Source organism: Desmodus rotundus, chromosome 7 (genome assembly GCF_022682495.2).
Source record: "Desmodus rotundus isolate HL8 chromosome 7, HLdesRot8A.1, whole genome shotgun sequence".
In the NCBI taxonomy this organism is placed as follows: domain Eukaryota; kingdom Metazoa; phylum Chordata; class Mammalia; order Chiroptera; family Phyllostomidae; genus Desmodus; species Desmodus rotundus.
This window is the reverse complement of record NC_071393.1, coordinates 34,039,834-34,059,908: the sequence shown is the minus strand read 5'-3', so window position 1 is coordinate 34,059,908 and position 20,075 is coordinate 34,039,834. Positions and strand designations below refer to the sequence as shown.

Sequence of the window (20,075 nt, the reverse complement as noted above, 5' to 3'; positions counted from 1 at the left end):
TTGCTGGGTCAAAAGGCAGATCCATTTTTTATTTTTTGAGGTATCTCCATACTGCTTTCCACAGTGACTGTACCAGTCTGCATTCCCACCAACAGTGCAAAAGGGATCCCCTTTCTAGCCAACACTTGTTTGTTGATTTATTAATGATAGCCATTCTGACAGGTGTGGGATGGTATCTAATTGTGGTTTTAACTTGCATTTCTCAGATGATTAGTGATGTGGAGCATCTTTTCATATGTCTGTTGGCCATCTATATGTCCTCTTTGGAGAAGTGTCTATTCAGGTCCTTTGCCCATTTTTTAATTAAGTTGTTTGCTTTTCTGGTGTTGAGTTTTGTAAGTACTTTATGAATTTTGGACATTAACCCCTTATCAGATGTATCAGTGAGTATGTTCTCCTATTCCATGGGTTACTGTTTTATTTTGTTGATGATCTCCTTTGCTGTGCAAAGTCTTTTTATTTGATGTCGTCCCATTTGTTTATTTTTCCTTTTGTGTCCCTCACCTGGGAGATACATCCAACAGAACATGGTTATGAGCAATGTCCGAGATTTTGCTGCCTGTATTTTCTTCTATGATTTTTATGGTTTCAGGTCTAACATTTAAGTCTTTAATCCATTTCAATTTATTTTTGTGTGTGGTATAAGAAGGTGGTCTAGTTTCATTTTTCTGCACGTATCTGTACAATTTTTGCCACTGAAGTACAGAAAGATCCACTGGCAAAGCCATTCACCTCCTCCTCCTCCAAATTAGTGACTAATCCCCAAATAAATCACCATTTATTGAATAAACTATCTTTACCCCATTGTTTGTACTTGCTTCCAATCAAAGTCTTCCTTTACAGTTGATTAATCAAATATTAATCAACTGTAAAGGTGTGGGTTTATTTCTGGGTTGTTTGTTGTCTTCCATTGATCTATGCATGTTTTTATGCCAACACTGTGTTGTTTTGATTATTGTGGCTTTACAGTATAGTTTGATATTAGGTAACATGATTCCTCCAACTTTGTTGTTCTTTCTCAAGATTGTTGTTGATATGTGGGACCTTTCGTGGTTCCATATAAGTTTTTGAAATATTTGTTCTAGTCCTGTGAAATACATCATTGGAATCTTCACAGAAATTGCATTAAATCTATAGATTACTTTGGGTAGCCTGGACATATTAATGATGTTAATTCTTCCTGTACATGAACATGGTATGATCTTCCATTATTTGTATCCTCTTCATTTTCTTTCTTCAGTGTCATAATTTTCGGAGAACAGGTCTGTTACCTCCTTGGTTAGCTTTATTCCTGGGAATTTTATTCTTTTTTGAAGCAATTCTGAATGGGATTGTTGTCTTAACTTCCCTTGTTCTTAGTTTGTTATTGGCATATGAAAATGCAATTAATTTCTGGATATTAATTTTGCATCCTGCTACTTTGCTGAATTCATCTATCAGTTCTAGTTGTTTCTTGGTAGAATCTTTGAATTTCTCTCTATATAATATCACATGGTCTGCAAATAATGACAGTTTTACTTCTTCCTTTTCTATTTGGATACCTTTTATTTCTTCTTGTCTGATTGCTATGGCTAGGACTTCCAGTACTATGTTGAATAAAAGAGGTAAAATCGGACATCCCTGTCTTGTTCCTGATATTAAGGGGAATGAATGCTTGTAGTTTTTGCCCATTGAGTATGATGCTGGGGCAGTGGGTTTGCCATATATGGCCTTTGTTATGTTTTGCTATGTTCTACATTCCCTCTTTGCTGAGAGTTTGTATCATAAATGGGTGCTGGATTTTATCAAATTTTTTTTCTGTTGATATGATCATGTGGTTTTTATTCTTCATTTTGTTTATGTGGTGAATCACATTTATTGATTTGCAAATATTATCCTAACCTTGCATTCCTGAAATAAATCCCACTTGTTTACAGTGTATGATCTTTTTGATGCATTGCTGTACTTGGTTTGCTGATACTCTGTTGAGGATTTTAGCATCTATGTTCATCAGTAATATTTTCCTATAATTTTCTTTCCTTGTAGTGTCTATATCTGGTTTTGGAATTAAGATAATGCTGACCTTGTAAAATGGTTTAGGAACCTTCCTGCCTCTTGAATTGTATGAAGTAGTTGAGAGGTGTTGATTATTCTCAGAGTATATGGTAAAGTTCCCCTTGAAGCCATCTATCTGGTCCAGGACTTTTGGTGGGGGGGTTGATTACTGCTGTAATTTCTCTAGGTGTGATCTATCTTTTCAGGTTCTCCTATTCCTCCTGATTTAGTTTTGGAAGATTGTATGTTTCTAGGAACTTATCCATTTCATCCAGGTTTTCCAGTTTGTTGGCATATAGTTGTTCATAATACTTTCTTACAATCCTTTGTATTTCTTTGTTGTCAGTTGTTGTATCTCCTCTTTCATTTCTGATTTTATTTATTTGGGTCCTTTCTCTTTTTCTTGATGAATCTAGTTAAAGGTTTGTCAATCCTGTTTAGTAACGTTTTCAAACAATCAGCTCTTGGATTCATTTATCTTTTGTATAGTTTTTTTAAAACTGTTTCGTTTATTTCTGCTGTGATCTTTATTATGTTCTTCCTCCTATTCACTTTGGTCTTTGTTTCTTGTTCTTTTTCAAGTTCCTTTAAGTGCAAAGTTAGATTGTTTATTTGAGCTTTTTCTTTTCTTTTTTTGTTTTTTGAAATAGGCCTGTACTGCTATCAAAGTCCCTCTTAGGATTGCTTTCCCAGTGACCCACAGATTTTGGGTTGTTTTGTCCTCATTTTTATTTGTTTAAGGCATCTTTTGATTTATTCCTTGATCTCTTTGTTGATTCATTCATTGTTTAGTAACATGTTATTTAACTTCCTTGTATTTAACTTTGCTTATTTTTCAGTGTCCTTCTTGTGACTGATTTCTAGTTTTCATAGCATTGTGGTCAAAAAAGATGTTTGATATGATTTCAGTCTTCTTAAGTTTACTGAGACTTGTTTTGTATCTTAACATGTGGTGAACCCTAGAAAACGTTCCAAGTGCATTTGAAATATATGTATATTCTGCTATGTCAGTTCTGGTTGTTTTTTGTTTTTAAATTTGTTGTTCTTTATTTCATTGTTCAAGGAAGCACAGTGTATGTACCTGCACCTCCATCTTGGCCTGAAGTTTCAATATTTCTTAATTACTGTTCTGAGTATAATTAATGATTTCAATTACGCCTCCATCTTGGCCTGAAGTTTCAATATTTCTTAATTACTGTTCTGAGTATAATTAATGATTTCAATTACTTAATTGCAATTAATTTCTGCTGCACCACCCTCTACACCGTGTTCCATACGTGTTTGGTCCTGGTCAATGGTACTTGACTCTTCAGGTTTTTCTTGGGTCATTTTATTAGGCGGGTTCTCTTTCAAGGGTCTTTCAGCAGGACTCTCTTCTTCTTGCTTGCTTAGTCTTTTTTGCCCAGGGCCTTACACTTTCTCCATTTCCTCAATTTACTGCATTTGCCTCTGTAGTAATTCTGCCTGGCTCTTCTGCTGCTTCTTCAGTTCCTTCTTATTCTTTAACATTTTGTCAGCTGGTTTAGGCTGAGTTGCAGTACTGCATGCAGACCCGGAAGGTGGAGGAGCTCCAGACCACTGCCATTCCTTTGTTTCTGCAGCCATCCCCCAGATGTACTGCTCATTCACTGACAAGATGTTCTCTGGTTTCATGTCAGTGTGGATGGTCCGGCACTTGCTGTGTAAATAATCCAGATCCTGTAACACTTGCTGAATGATTTTTTTTGACACAAGGCAGTGGCAGCCCTTGATAATTGGATTTGATAATCCAATTCAACAGATGATGCCTCAAAACTTCAAATACTGTGCAGTTATGTGTTCCATTTTCTCCTGATATTTTAAAGTCATCTGGTAGTTGAACAACCATTTCCCTATTCGGATCATCAGAGTCTGAATTGCAGGCTGGTTCCCGCAATTGGACTCCGTCTAGTGCTGTTTCAGTCTAACGTTCAGCACTTCTAACTGCTTTCCTGGCGACAAACTTCCTCCCCTGAATAACCCTTGACAACCAACCACACTGTTGAAAAGTGTCCCCAACCCCGCTTTCGGATCACACGATATCTCCCATGGATAGACCTCCAGTTTTCACAAGATGATAACCTCATTTACCACGATCATTGGGATTTTCCTGCTCATCATCAGATCCCAGAACCCCCTCTTCCTGTTCTGGTGGACCACTCTCAGACTGGGGAGCAGAGCCCTGGTGCTGCATTTCACATTTCCTTTTGGCTTTATCCTTCTTGCCGTTGGTCTTTTTCTTTGGGGCCTGGAGTGCAAGCACTTCATGCTCAGTGGCGAGACTGGTAACCACCAGATGCCGGTGCGCGTGAGAGACCTCTAGCCTCTTCTCGTCTAACGCCTCTGCCTCTAGATGGTCTAATCTCTCCAGTCAGTACTTTGTTTGTTTGCGGAACGGGGATTTATGTAGTTTAGAAGTGCCTTTCTACAAAGTACTTATTAATTACAGGACAGAAAGAATAAGACTGCAATGGAAAAATTCTAGCAAGATATGAACTTGCTAAGGTGATTAAAGTAAACATTAGTTGTAATGGTAGAAGCAGATGTTTGCCATTTGATAGCATGCAATAGTATACAAGTTTACATTTGTGATGTTTTAATCTAATTGCAAGAAAGTATCAGCGCAACCAAATTGAGGATAATGCTACAAAATAACTGGCCTGTGATCCTCAAGAGTACGAAGTTCATGAAAGTTGAGGAACTGTTACAGGTGGAAGGAGACTAAAGAGATGTGGCAACTAAATGCAACACATAATTCTGAAGCAGATCCTATTAATAGACATTATATTGGAACAATTAGTGGAACTCAAATAGAATCTGAGGATGAGTTGCTGGCAATATATCAGTGTTAACTTTTTTTTTAAAGTCTTCACCTGAGGATATATTCCAGAGAGAGAGAGAGAAACATCAATTGGTTGCCCTCTGTACATGCCCCAACTAGGGACCAAACCTGCAACCTAGGCATGTGCCTTGTCTGGGTATTGAACCCAGACCCTTTGGTTTATGGGATGACGTTCCAACCAACTGAGCCACGCCAGCCAGGGCTATGAGTGTTACTTACTGATGTTGACGGTTGCGTTGTGGTTGTGTAGTGAATGTCCTTGTTTGTATGAAATGCACGTGAACATATTTGAATGTGATGGCTCATATGGCAGTGACTTACTGTCAAACAGTTCAGGAATACATTTCTCTCTACAGTCCTTATAAATTTTTTGTAAATTTTAGGTTGTTTTAAAAAGTTAAAGTTGCTCTGCTGACTTTCGCCAAGCAGTTCATAGCATTGCTTCTAAGTAGATTGTTTGTTGGACCTCTTGTGGGCAAAGGGGAATGTAGAAGAAGGCAATGTAAAATATAAGTAAAGACGTAAAAATTTGTGAGGAATATTGTGTCATTGAATCCTACTCATCCTGAAAACTGTCTCCCAAGATTGATTATTTTCCATTCAAACTCAGTTCCTATCTCACTTCAGCTTTTATCAATGCTCACCATTGCAACTACAGTCCACTGATTTGCCTCCTGTCATTTTATCCCTGGTGGCTGGCACGTGGGAAGCTCAATAGTGATTTAAAGAATTAACTAATGGTCCCTTATGAGATGAGGGACCATTAGTTAATTCTTTATTAGTTAATTAGTGTCCTTGCATGTGGTCAACAATGAACTCTTAGAAAATACCTTTATTTAGCATTCTCCGATAGTATGAGACCTAAGAAGCAAAGAACTTTTATTTTGCTTTCCGTGTTGTTATTTTGAAAGGGATATTTCTACTTGTGGCCCCTCCAACTACACACATTTTCATGAACAGTCCCAGCTAACTAGCTTCCTGAAATATTGCTGTGTGACAGGTTCTTGTAGTCCAGATCTCATACTCTTATGTGTGAGGGAGTTAATATCCTCTCCGGAATTGGTTTTCATGGTGTAGTATCTTTTCAGTGTTTTGCTGGATCTGGTTTGCTAGTATTTTGTTGAGGATGTTAGCATCTATGTTCATCAGGGATATTGGCCTATAATTTTTTTCTTGTAGTCTCTTTATCTGATTTTGTAATTAGGATAAGGCTGGCCTCATAAAATTGGCTTGGAGGTCTATCCTCCTCTTGAAATTTTTGGAATAGTTTAAGAAGGATTGGTGTTAGTTACTTTTTCAGTGTTTGGTAAAATTCACCTGGAAGCCATCCAGTCCAGGGCTTTTGTTTGTTGGGAGTTTTTTGATTACTGCTTCTTCGATTTCACTAGGTGTAATCTGTCGATCCAGATTCTCTGAATCTTTCTGATTCAATTTGGAAGATTATAGGTTTCTAGGAATGTATCCATTTTGACCAGATTGTCCAATTTGTTGGTATATAGTTGTTCATGATATTTTCTTACAACCCTTTGTATTTCTTTTATGTCAGTTGTTACTTCTCTTTCATTTCTGATTTTACTTCTCTGTGTCCTCTGCCTTTTTCTCTTGCTGAGTTGAGTTGAAAGTTCATCAGTCTTGTTTATCTTCTGAAAAAATCAGCTCTTGGTTTCATTAATCTTTTGTATTGATTTTTTTAGACTCTATTTATTTCTGCCCTGATCTTTATTACTTCCTTTCTTCTGTTCACTTTGGGCTTTGTTGTTCTTTCTCTAGTCCTTTAGTGTAAAGTTTGATTGTTTATTTGAGCTTTTTCTTGTTTCCTGAGATAGTCCTGTAATGCTGTGAATTTTCCTCGGAGGCTGCTTTCTGTATGTTCCATGCATTTGGGCTGTTGTGTTCTCGCTTTTGTGTGTTTGAAGGTATCTTTGGATTTCTTCCTTGATCTCATTGTTAACCCATTCATTGTTTAGCAACATGTTATTTAGCCTCAATGTCTTCGTGTGTTTTTCAGTTTTTTTTCCTGTGATTGATTTATAGTTTGATAGTATTAAAGACAGAGAAGATACTCAACATGATTTCAGTCTTAAATTTATTGAGACTTATTTTGTGTCCTTGCATGTGGTCAACCCTAAAATATGTTCCATGTGCATTTGAAAAGAGTGTATATTCTGCTGCTTTGGGGTGCAATGCTGTGAAGGTATCAATTACATCATCTGATCTGGTGTGTCATTTAAGGCCACTGTTTCCTCATTGATTTTCTGTCTGGAAGATTGATCCATTGCTGTCAATGGTCCATGAAAATCCCCTAGTATGACTACGTTACTGACAATCTCATTCTGTCCATTAATATTTGGTTTGCACATTTAGGTGCTTTTATGGGTTTTTTAAAATATATTTTATTTATTGTGCTATTAGAGTTGTCCCATTTTTTTTCCTCCCCTTTATTCCCCTCCTCCCTGTATGCCCCCTCCCACCTTAGTTCATGTCCATGGGTCAGACATACAAGTTCTTCGGCTTCTCCATTTCTCATTCTTAACCTCCCCCTGTCTATTTTGTACCTGCCATTTATGCTTCTCATTCCCTGTATCTTTTCCCCCATTCTCCCTCCTCCCCCTCTCCCCTGATAACCCTCCATGTGATCTCTATTTCTGTGAATCTGTTCCTGTTCTAGTTGTCTGCTTAGTTCATTTTTATTCTTGTTTTTGATTTTTAGGTTTGATTATTGATAGTTGTGAGTTTGTTGTCATTTTACTGTTCATATTTTTCATCTTCTTCAATCTCTTAGTTAAGTCCCTTTAACACTTCATATAAGGGCTTGGTGATGATGAACTACTTTAATTTGACCTTGTCTGGGAAGCACTTTATCTGCCCTTCCATTCTAAATGATAGCTTTGCTGGATAGAGTCATCTTGGGTGTAGGTCCTTGCCTTTCATGACTTCAAATACTTCTTTCCAGCCCCTTCATGCCTGCAAGGTTTCTTTTGAGAAATGAGCTGACAGTCTTATGGGAACTCCCTTGTAGGTAACTGTCTCCTTTTCTCTTGCTGCTTTTAAGATTGTCTCCTTATCTTTAATCCTGGGTAACTTAATGATGATGTGCCTTGGTATGTTCCTCTTTGGGTCCAATTTCTTTGGGACTCTCTGGGCTTCCTGGACTTCTCGGAAGTCTGTTTCCTTTGCCAGACTCAAGAAGTTCTCCTTCATTATTTGTTCAAATAAGTTTTCAACTTCTTGCTCTTCCTCTTCTTCTGGCACCCCTATGATTCAGATGTTGGAATGTTTAAAGTTGTCCCAGAGTTTCCTAAGCCTCTTCTCATTTTTTTGAATTCTTGTTTCTTCATTCTGTTCTGGTTGAATGTTTATTTTTTCCTTCTGGTCCAAACTGTTGATTTGAGTCCTGGTTTCCTTCCCATCACTATTGGTTCCCTGTACATTTTCCTTTATTTCACTTTTCATAGCCTTCACTCTATTTTGTGACCATAAAAACCCTCTATTTTGTGACCATACTCAGCCAATTCTGTGAGCATCCTGATTACCAGTGTTTTGAACTGTTCATCTGAGAGGTTGGCTATCTCTTCATCGCTTAGTTGTATTTTTTCTGGAGCTTTGATCTGTTCTTCCATTTGGGCCATGTTTTTTGTCTCGCGCACCTGTTAAGTAGTAAGGGGCAGAGCCTTGGGTCTTCACCAGGGTGAGACAACACACACTGGGGCATTGTGGCGCAGTACATGGGGGAGGGGCCCAAGGGGAGACAATGGCTCTTGCTCAGCTCTTGGTCAGCTTTCAGTCACTTCTTCCACTACGCACAAGCTAATTGGTTCCTTCCGGTGCTGATTCCCGGGTGGGTGGGCTTGTGTGTGTTCTAGAACCCTGTGGGTCCCTCCAAGAAACTCTCCTGTGAGGCTGGGAGTTTCTCCTGCTGCCTCAACCCCAATGGGCTTTTTCAGTTAGAGGTTTTGAGGCTTTCTTTACCCACGCTGGAGCCTTGGATTGGGTGGTCTGTCTCGCTCCCCAGTTGTTCCTCCCGATTTATCTGCACGCAAATGTGGGACCACCCACTCCAGCCGCTGCCTCGCCCAGTCCTTTAGCTCTTAGTTTAAATGTCACCCCTCAGAAAATTCTTCACTGACTGTCCTATCTTAAGAAGCTCCTCCCACCCTCAGTTCCCATTATATCATCCTTTTTTAGTTTAGATTTGTTCATATGTTTATTTCTTCTTTTACTATTTCTCCTCCATACCACCCCTCCCTTCTGGATGCAGTGTCTTTTCCCTGAAGTGTGTACCATTTAGTAGTCTCTCCAGTAAACTGTGGTGGCGAACTCTCGATTGTTGACTAAACTCATATTTGTTTCGTAATTGGCAGCCAGTATCTTTTGCCAATCACATACATATCCTTACAACTTTGGTTAAAATTTTTTTTAATCAGTTTGAAAACTTAGTCAGTGACTAAGAAAATAACTATAATGTGCCCAAAGTAACTTTTTTTAACAGTCCCAGCCAAAGTTAAGGATATCATTTACCCTCTGAATGGCCTCTTGAACTTTGGCTAGCCTTTCTAATTCTACCAGCTATCAACATCATGTTCTTAATTAGCCAAGACCCACCCCAGGATGTACTTCTGGATACAATGCAAGGACTCCCAGAAACATCTCAGGCATCCAGTTATGCCTCACACTGCTGGATTTGTGTCCAGACCTCAGCCAGTTTCTGCTCTGGACAGGCAAATTACATTCGACATAGTTTCACTCCCTTAGCAATGCTGTTCATCTGTATAAGCTTTCCTTTACCTTTCCAAGACCTTTTGATGTTCGTAGTTCCTAGAACTAAGCTGAATTCCTCAATAATCAAGGAGTCCACCCTCGGAGCCCTCACATCCATTCCATGTTTGGCGAACTATGGCTTGCAGGCCAAGTCCAACCTGCCACAGTGGAAAACAGCCACCCTGATTCTTTTACATGCTGTCTGTGGCTTTTTTTTCCTTACAGCAACAGAACAGAGTAGTTGCAACGGATACCATATGCCTGTAAAGCCTAAAATACTTACTGTTTGTCCGTTCACAGAAAAAGTTTGCTGTTCCTTTGACTAATCTATAATAGCTGATTTGTCTGTGATTATCAGGCATGCTATTGGCCTTTAGCCATTCTAGCCAAACACTAGACAAATTTGCTACTCACTGAAGTAACCAGAGTCTGTGTCCTTTTATATGCGTGTGTGTGCACGTATAATTTGGAAAAAGTGTCCAAACACTTCCTAGACTGTGACGAAATGTGATGTTCTTCTCTCTGGAAAGTTAGAAGCTTAAATATTTTAAGTGCTTATTTTCCAGTTATATCTTAATTTGCATTATCTCTCCTAAGAGAACCCTATCAAAGTCATTTTTTCATGCTTAGGACAAAACTAATCTCTGAAGATCAAATTCCTATTTCTCATAAAGAAAAAATGGAGAAAGAAGCTGAAAGTTGCTGCTTGTTCTCCTGTTCACAGGTTTTTTGCTATAAAGAAACTTCTGGACCATTACCATTATAAAGATCACATCTGCGTTTGCTGACGTATTGTTCCGAAAGTTGAGATAAGTTTATAAAATCCTTACTGTTGAACTTTTTAATAACCCTGTTGTAGAGAGTGTTTATAATTATCTCACTTCTTACTAATCAAAGAATGATACAGAACCACTTTGCTTATGTATACCGTGATGGGGTGATCTTCAGACAGCTTTACGATCCTCTCCCCTTTGAGAGCTGATAAAATTCCAGAGAAGTAAGCTGGCTTGTTTTGAGTCTCATAATGAATATATTCTAGAGTGAAGACTCAAACTTGAGAATATATTGAGACTACCCCAACTTACTGGGTCAGTATTGTTTCCTTTGTCTGCCTAATGAATTGGAAGTTAAATACCAGTATCTTACTGTATAATTCTTACCACACTTTCACATTGTCTCAGTCGTCCCAATATCTGTGACAGTGCATCTTCTTATTTATAGGAAACAGAAATAGAGAGGCTCTCGGACTTTTCTCACTGCTGCTCTGCAAACAGGTGGCAAAGCCAGGCTCTGACGCCGGAGATATTTGGCCCTGCAGTGATTTTTGTTGCATTCTTGGTGGTGATTGTTGAGTCTGTTGGTTTATGTCTTTTATAAACTCAGCCTGCGCACAAGCAGGCGTGTGACCAGTAGTACCACACCAATGTGGACTAATTCGTGGACCTGTCAAGCAGTCTTAAATAATTGGCAGAGTTGTTCATGCTCTTAAAAGCACTTTATGTGAATTTCCTAATTAATACACAGTTCTGTAAATATCACTACACCTATTTTACAGAAGAATAAAGGGAAACGGGAACAGAGTAGCATTGGTAGAAGAACTTAAATTAACATTGACTTTCTAGTTTCTGGGCCTAGGCCATCAGTTTCAGTCAGTGAATAACTAACATAACTGGAGGAGAGTACTGACTAGTCATCGGGTGCTATTTAAATGTTAAATCCAGGACAAGCAGTTTACCTTCTCTGGTGCCTCTGTAAAGGCAATCTGTTAACAGCAGGGAGAAAGGCTTGCCTAAAAGGAATGAAGTGTTGATAGTAGCACACACTGATCAGCTCCTCACCCCCACTGCTAGTTATCTGGGAGCGAAGTATCTCAGTAATCAGGCATTGACCTTTGTGTGCTGCTGGTGTCACAGGTGAGCACAGGTACCCAGGGTCTTGGTGATCGCAGACAAAGAATTGAACCGAACAGTCGGAGTTTATAGCAGAAAGAGAGAGAGCAGATTGATTAAGCGACAGTACACTCCTCAGAACACGGGAGCGGGCTGACTCTGAGCAGAGATTGACCTCAGGGGCTGGAGGGATTCTGTTCTTACGGGGCGGTCCTTCCTGGCTAGTTTTGGCAGCTTTTATTGCACACATACAAGTAGTTGTATTACTTTAAAGCTACCGCGCACGTGGTCTCCCATGAATTTTCGTGATTGGCCACCGGGGAAGGGGGTCGCACAATGTGAATTTATTACGATGCTGTTATAATGAAGCAGGGGTCGTGGACCATCTTCTGCGCAGATGCACTCATGAGTCACCATGACTCAGCGCTTTTCCAGAAAGTGAGAACAACCTGTCTTAGGACGGAGTCTCTGTCCTGTATCATGTCCTTTATCGTAGCCCTGGGGCACCTCCGGAGTCTCCTCCTTCCTATCTCTTGCCTCACTGGTACATGGATAAAACTTCACTTGCATCCAGGAGGATGTCCTGTTCCTCTGACTTCCTAGTGAGGATGCTCTCCTTTGGGATCTGTCCTAGCGCCATTCTCCATGGTGGTGCAGGCAGAAATTTTCTGTGGGGAGTCTGGGCACAGACGCTGGTGGTGGTCTCCAGTGCCTTGCTGCCCAGACCTCACCTATAAGTCTCAGTCCCTGCTGTATGAGTCAGATTGGGCTGCTGTAACAGAATACCACATATGGGTGGCTTAAACAACAGAAATTTATTTTCTCACAGTTGTGGAGGCCAGAAGTCCAAGATCAAGGTTCCAGCTGACTCGGTTTCTGGTGAGGACTCTGACTGTCTTGCAGATGGTTGCCTTCTCGCTATGTCCTCACTTTCCTCAGTGAGCGTATGTGAAGAGGGAAGGTGGGGGAGACAGAGTGCAAACCAGAAGACTGAGCTCTCTGGTGTCTATTCTTGTAATGACACTAATTCTGTCTGATCGGGACCCCATCCTTCTGATTTCATTTAATCTTGTTTCCTAGAGTCCCCATATCCAAGTACAGCTACACTAGGGGGTTAGGACTTCCACGTATAAATGCCGTAACATCTGCCGTGGGTGTTCACAGAAGGATGAGTGCCTGTGGACGGTAAGACATGTTGGGTAATATGAGACTTGCATAGTCTGTAAAGGCTGGCTGAGTTCGGAACAGATGGAAAAAAGAAGGGAGGCAGCTCCAGGAAGGGAAAACAGGCACAGCAACGATGTTGGATGTGGAGTGTCCACGGGACAGGGAGCTATGATAGAAATACACTGGCTTGTCAGGAGCTAAAGAACTGTCTCAGAAAGTTTGGAAGAAGTGTGCAGTTGCACTCTGCAGCCTCATTGTGGTGGGTCTTGATGACGTGCAGGTGGTCACAAGGATCACTGGATGATGAAACAGCAGAGGAGCAGCAGAGCAGACGTGGTACTCTGGGAAGAGTCCCCTGGCAGCCTTCCTGGACCGGAGCACCTCATAGTTAAATAAGTCCTTCCGCAATGTGCTCTGGTCCCTCTTCTGGGGCCCCTTTTTCAGGCATAGGGTCTGCCTCTGTCATCTGTTCCTACAAAAACCTGAGACAGCACTACACGTGGGAAGACTTCTGTCTCTCACTCTCAGGGTCGTCTTCAGCCAGCCAGGGCTTCTAATAAAATTCATACATGCTGTACTAGACCAAATCCTCATTTTCTAACATTCTGTGAATTATATAACTGTATTCCAAGAATAAAACTCAGAAGGTAGAGATTGATCCCAAAACACCTTAAAGAGCCTATTATCTCTCATTTGTGACTACTTAAATTATTTTCCTTTTTTCCTCTTTATCACTTCTGAGCAATGATGGTCCTTTCCTTAAATTTTTTAACTCTCTTTTTATATTTGGTCCTTTTATATATATTACTCTGTTCTCAATAGGGGAAGGAGGCAGTGAAAAGTAGTTTCTCAGAGTGTGGCCCCAGGACTACGCTGTGGGGTTTGTATACACGCAGATTCCCAGGCCATACCCACCCCAGGCCTGTAAAATCAGTCCCTGGAGGTGGGAGGCACAAATCTGCATCTTTAACAAATGCCCAACGTAATTTTTAGGCACATTAAAATCTGATGACAATTGGCATAATATTTTAGAATATAGACACTCAGACCTACATTTGAATCCTGCTTTTACCAACTGATTAGCTACGTCATTTTGGACAAGTTCACGTGAGCCCTGCTCCTCAGTTTCCTCATCTGGACACAGAGCTAGAACACTGCAGAGCTGGACTGCCGGCTGTGAATCTCAGCTCCAGCAGTTACTAGCCACGTGACATGATTCAGAAGCCTTAATTCTCTGGGCTATAATTTTCTTCGTTTGTAAGACAGAGATAATAACCTGCCTATTAGGTTGCTGTGAAACTTGGAAGAATTTATGTAGCAGTTTAGAAAGTAGGGCAGTGGGGGATGGGTCTTGCTTCTCGGGGCACATTTGGCCAGGTGACGACAGGCTGTTGGTGTCACAGCTAAGGAAGCTGGGAGTGATTCCAGCACTTTACTGGGTAGAGGCAAGAGGCACTGGTGTGATCCACTACACAGGACCGCCCTCCACAGCACAGAATTATTTGGTCCAAAATGTCAATAGTGCTACTTTTGAGAATCATGGGTCACAACAGGCACATAATAAGTAAGCACTATGTAAGTTTTGGCTGCCATTATTATGTACTATTTGGGGATAACATATTACTTGGAATGTTATTGTTAAAAGACACATATTTAATCTTAGTACTTAGCACTCAGCAGATGGAGAGCTAGTGGTTGTAGTTACTTTCAGAAAGGCAAATATCTGGTTGTTATCAGGAAGCCAAACAGTCTTCCTATGCTAGAGTATCTCATATTTAAATAAATCCTTTTGCAACGTAAACAATGCATTCATTTAGAATTTTGCAAAAATAGAACACATCTATAATCATTATCTCACATTTTTATAATAGCTTTATTGTTTTCGAAGTACTTTACTTCTTCATTTTCATCGTCAGGCACTTACTGTTGAGTTTTTATAATAAGCCAAGCTTGCCCTGTGGTACTGGTGCGGTGGACGGAGCATGGATGTTAAGAGTTGGATCGTGTCCAGTTCAGATCCTGACTCTACCACCTAAGTACTCACGTAACCGCAGGCACCTCATTTGACTTTTTTCAGTCTCAGTTTATGCATCTGTAAAATCTACCTCCTGAGATGTTTTTCTGAATTAATTGGAAAAGTGTGCAGCTTGAAGTAGGAGTAGGTTCCGAGCAGGTTTAGTTCCCATTTCCTCCTCATACCCATTCCCTCAGCGCACAGTGGTTTTAGAGAGCTGAGTGTACATAATCATATCTCAGCATCTCCCTCCTGTGTCTCAAAGGGCGGACAGGCAGTTGAGGGGGATAAGAGGAAGTTGGGGAAAGGTGTAGTGATGTGCTTTTCTAGCGCTTCTGAGCATGTGGAAAAGTCCAGGATCCATATCCTCCCCGGGTCAGTCCTGTTGCAGAGGCCTGTGTGTATGTTCTTCTAATAATGCCTTGATTTTTCAGGAAATAACACATCAGCATCTCACCTCATTCTTTAGAAATTAGCCAAAGCTGAAATAGTAATTTTATAAACTCCTTCTATACTTCTGTTATTGAGAAGGGCATCCTTATTTTATTGCTTTTGTCCAACTTTAATTTATCTTTTCTGTTAATTTTCACAGAAGCCATTCTAGCTTTGTATTTCATAGGATTTTAAAACTAAATTTTCTTAGTATTATGAAGGTAACAGTGATTTACAGTGGCCTGTGTTTTTATCTCCTTTGCTGTCTTGCTATCTGGTGCCTTGAGAACACTTTTGCTTTTCATATCTATTAAAAAAGAAAAAGGGAAACTGTGCAGTGTTTGAAACTTAGAGTCTATTCAAGATGTTGCACGTGGCTGCCAGTCTTCTCCATTCCAATGTCTAGCCACTTTATTCATACCAGTTCAGAGCTACCTTTGTTTGACCAGACCGTGTTAAACACATCAGCAAGAACTCATCAGATCTGAGTCAAAGGTTAATCTCGTTTATGGACAAGAAGTTTGAAGTTTTCAGTTAAAGACTATAGAAAGCTTAGTGGAAAATTGGAGATACCAAGATAGTGTGATCAGTGGACACAACACTTTCCTATCTGAGGATGTCAGTAACTGGAAAGGATAGCAAAATCAAGTTGATGGCCTGTAAATAAGATAGGATTAAGAAATATCACATTTGGTAGGGAGTCTTATACTTAAAGAGACAGAAAGAAATGGGACGACACCCCCCCTTCAAATACATTAGAAGTGTGAGATCTGATAACTTTGAACTCTGCTCCTTAGATCTTAGTGAATAGCCCATCTCTGACGTTGTTCTCAATTCCTTTTTTTACTTTTTAGTCACAGCATATTACCCCATCTAAGCCTGAGCTCTCAAAAAGCTTTCCTTTTCCTACTCTCTCTTTTACCATTTCAGTCATACAAAGAGCTATTCTTCCCTCAAGATGAGACATTCCATATCATTGATACATATTTTAAAATTCTTCCTTTTTAGACACTGTATCACTGTAAAATACTCCATTTGCAAACCCATGTGATTTTACTTTCACCAACCCTCTTTGTAAAGTTTTTTCATAGTTGACAATTATTTTAATTGGAGAATTAATATACCAGTGCCCTTATGAAAGTGATATTTATGTAGAATATAGGCTGGACTGCCCTGGTTCTCAAAGAGTTAATAAAACTAGCTTTTACTTTGCTTAGCTTCTCAAAGGTAATTGGCATATTTCCCAGACCAAACCCCTAAGGTAAAGGTCAAAGTGCAGAGGGTGCAGAATTGGAGCCATTTATATCTTGCCCAACCCGTAATTCTCCAGAACTCGGTGGGACTGGGATCCGTCACAGGTTTAGAACATGGTTAACAGACTCCAGAAGGCCGCGTAAAATACCTTCTAATGGGGAATTGCATGAGCGGCTACAGTAGGTGAGTCTTTAATAATTTCTTGTCTTTTGGCATCCATATTTTGTTTCGAGAAGCCCTTAACAGCACAGAGCTTTGCGATTCATGTACATGGACTCAGGCCCAGGGAATTCCTCACAGATTCATAGCAACAACTCTTCCTGTGGGTTTCACAAGTAACTAAGGCTCATTTTTAATAGCCCGTTCTCTGGGAGGAAAACAGACAAGTAAGGATAGAGTCACAGTTTCTGAACCAGCCTTCACCAATCCTTTTTGACAAATGGAAAAGAAAGCTTCCTTTTAGGAATAATGAGGAGACCGGGGGAAGAAAGAAAATAGCCAAGAGTAAGGCTGCGAAGACTAGGAGCCTAAAAACAGCTTTTTAGAAACCTCTGAAGTTGACTCTAGAGTAAGAACAGAATGTTGGGAGGTTTGTTTCCTCTCAAGGCAGGGCTGATACTTTTAATATATTTTTACATGTATCATTTATATCATATATTATGTATAAAATATTTTTATGTTTAAAAAATATAAAATGTATTTTATATATATATCTTTGAAATCAGAAATGGCTTATATTAACTTTTGCCATCCAATATCATTTTTCCTCTGTTGAAGCATATGAATAACTACACAGTGATTGATAATCTTGACACCAAGTGGTATCTGAGAAAGTCTCAGAAGTGTCACGTGCTTTGTCTGTGCTGACATATGGAAGGAGAGCTCCCTGATTCCCTTGATTTGTGATAATCTATGTAAGGAGAAAGTACCTTTGCGTGGAGGGCTGCTGTGGGGTTGCTGGCCCGACGGCAGGCCTTTGAGAAGATGCAGCGGGCTTCAGTGTGTGGTTTCCTCTATGGAAAACTCCCTGGTGGTTCCTACTAGAGTGGTTCCTCCCCACTTGCCCACTGTCCTCAGGAGCCACATCCCATAATGCAGCCTCCAGCTCACTGTTCACTCCCCATGTAGAGAGACCTCTGGCTCTCCCAGCTTTGAAAGAATATTTTTGAAGTTGTATCTCCAACAGACTTCAAGATTTATTTTTTTGTTCAGGTACATGGATGATTTCCATGATGAAAGATGGATAAGAAGATGCTCCTTCTCTTTCAGGTCCCCAGGTGACAGGTGTTCTCATGACACGTGATCAAACAGTACCTCCCTTAAAGAAACTTGTACATGTCACCATGGTTCACTACCAGTTGAAAATCCAGAAATTACATGTAATAGTATATGTTTCCTTTCCTTCTTTCTCTTTGCCCATTAAAGAAATAAAAAATGAAAAACAGGAAGAAGAGCGGGTGAGTTTGTAACAGTCTGGGAATACTTTCAATGGACCCAGAAACCACTAAAGATGCCTGCATTTGAATTTATTTCCTTGACCAGCCCAATGAGATTTTCTAATTACGCCAGTTTTCTCCACCCCTATTTAATGACCATTCTATCCCCTTATATGCTGTAGCAACAAATTACCAGTTCAGGCAGAGTGGGGGGTGGGGAACATTAGAGAACTATAAGAACTGAGCAGGCAGACCACTGAAACAGGGTTGGGAACACAAAGCATTATGGATGACCACATGCTGGTATGACACCAAGTAGGATGGTTCAGATTCATTTCAATAAATAAGAGTAACTAGAATGCAGAACTTTCTTTTTCATTTGCTTGCCTTTTACGTGCATATAGAAAACAGTTGATACTCTGTTCTGAGAACAAGACGGTCCTGGCCTCATTTTTACTTACTAAAACAATGGCTTAACTTTCTTATTTAAATAGTGTAACCTCGGCTTTATTTCTGATCCTTTACTAAATACTTTACTAAATACTTTAGTGTACAGTAAATACTGTATACTAAGTAAATACTAAATAGCATAAGTATTTGATATTTACTATAGTATTATAGTACTATAGTATAGTAAATATGCTAAATACTTGACTATATTTATATTTTCTTAAAATTTTCATGGATGCTTTTATTTTTAAGTATATTTTATTGATTATGCTATTACAGTTGGTCCAATGTTTCCCCTTATCCTCCCTCCACCCTGCACCCCCTAACCCTCCAGCATTCCCCCCCTTTAGTTCATGTCCATGGGTTATACATATATGTTCCTTGGCTTCTACATTTCCTATACTATTCTTAACCTCACCCTGTCTGTTTTGTACCTACCATGTATGCTTGTTACTCCCTGTACCTTCTCCCCCCCTTCCCCCCCCCCCGTTCTTCCCCTCTACCTCCCCATTGAAAACCCTCCATGTGATCTCCATTTCTCTGATTGTTCCTGTTGTAGTTGTTTGCTTAGTTTTGGCAGGGGTGGGGGGGTGATTTAGGATCAGTTGTTGATAGTTGTGAGTTTGTTGTTGTTTTACTGTTCATAGTTTTTGAACTTCTTCTATTTCTTAGATAAGTCCCTTTAACATTTCATATAATAAGGACTTGGTAATGATGAACTCGTTTAAGTTGACCTTATCTGAGAAGCACTTTATCTGCCCTTCCATTCTAAATGATAGCTTTTCTGAATAGAGTAATCTTGGGTGTAGGTCTTTGCTTTTCTTCACTTCAAATACTTCTTTCCAGCCCCTTCTTGCCTACAAGGTTTCTTTTGAGAAATCAACTGATAGTCTTACGGGAACTCCTTTGTAGGTAACTCTCTACTTTCCCCTCACTGCTTATAAGATTCTCTCCTTATCTTTAATCTTGGGTAACTTAATGATGATGTGCCTTGGTATGTTCCTCTTTGGGTCCAGTTTCTTTGGGACTCTCTGGGCTTCCTGGACTTCCTGGAAGTCTATTTCCTTTGCCAGACTCAGAAAGTTCTCCTTCATTATTTATTCAAATAAGTTTTCAACTTCTTGCTCTTCGTCTTCTCCTTCTGGCACCCCTATGATTCGGATATTGGAATGTTTAAAGCTGTCCCAGAGTTTACTAAGCCTCTCCTCATTTTTTTTGAATTCTTGTTTCTTCATTCTGTTCTGGTTGAATGTTTATTTGTTCCTTCTGCTCCAGACTGTTGATTTGAGTCCCGGTTTCCTTCCCTTCACTGTTGGTTCCCTGTATATTTTGCTTTATTTCACTTTGGGTAGCCTTCACTTTTTCCTCTATTTTGTGACCATACTCAGCCAATTCTGTGAGCATCCTGATTACCAGTGTTTTGAACTGTGCATCAGATAGGTTGGCTATCTCCTTGTCACTTAGCTCATTTTCTGGAGTTTTGATCTGTTCTCTCATTTGCGCCATATTTCTTTGTCTTGGCACGCCTGTTATGTTGTAATGGGGCAGGGCCTTAGGTATTCACTGGGGGAGGCAACCCTCTTTGCTGTGTTGAGGTGCAGTCTGTGGGGGAGGAGTCAGAGAGGGAACAATGCGGCTGGCTTGATCCACTCTAGTCCTGCTTTACAACGAACTCTCTCTCATGTGAGACTGGGAGTTTCTTCCACCATGGGAACCCCCGCAGTAGTTTACAGCTCGCTTTGAGTCTTTAGGTTCCCATTCAGCCAGCCCTGCCTTGCCCA

At 40.0% G+C, this 20,075-nt stretch overlaps 1 protein-coding gene and 1 pseudogene across 4 annotated transcripts in view; one reads left to right on the top strand and one right to left on the bottom strand.

Moving 5' to 3' along the window:
• PEAK1 (pseudopodium enriched atypical kinase 1) overlaps nt 1–20,075 on the top strand; it is a 196,962-nt gene that overhangs the window by 114,122 nt on the left and 62,765 nt on the right. The window lies entirely within an intron of this gene.
• Nucleotides 3,187–12,181, bottom strand: LOC112301665 (SRSF protein kinase 1 pseudogene; annotated as a pseudogene).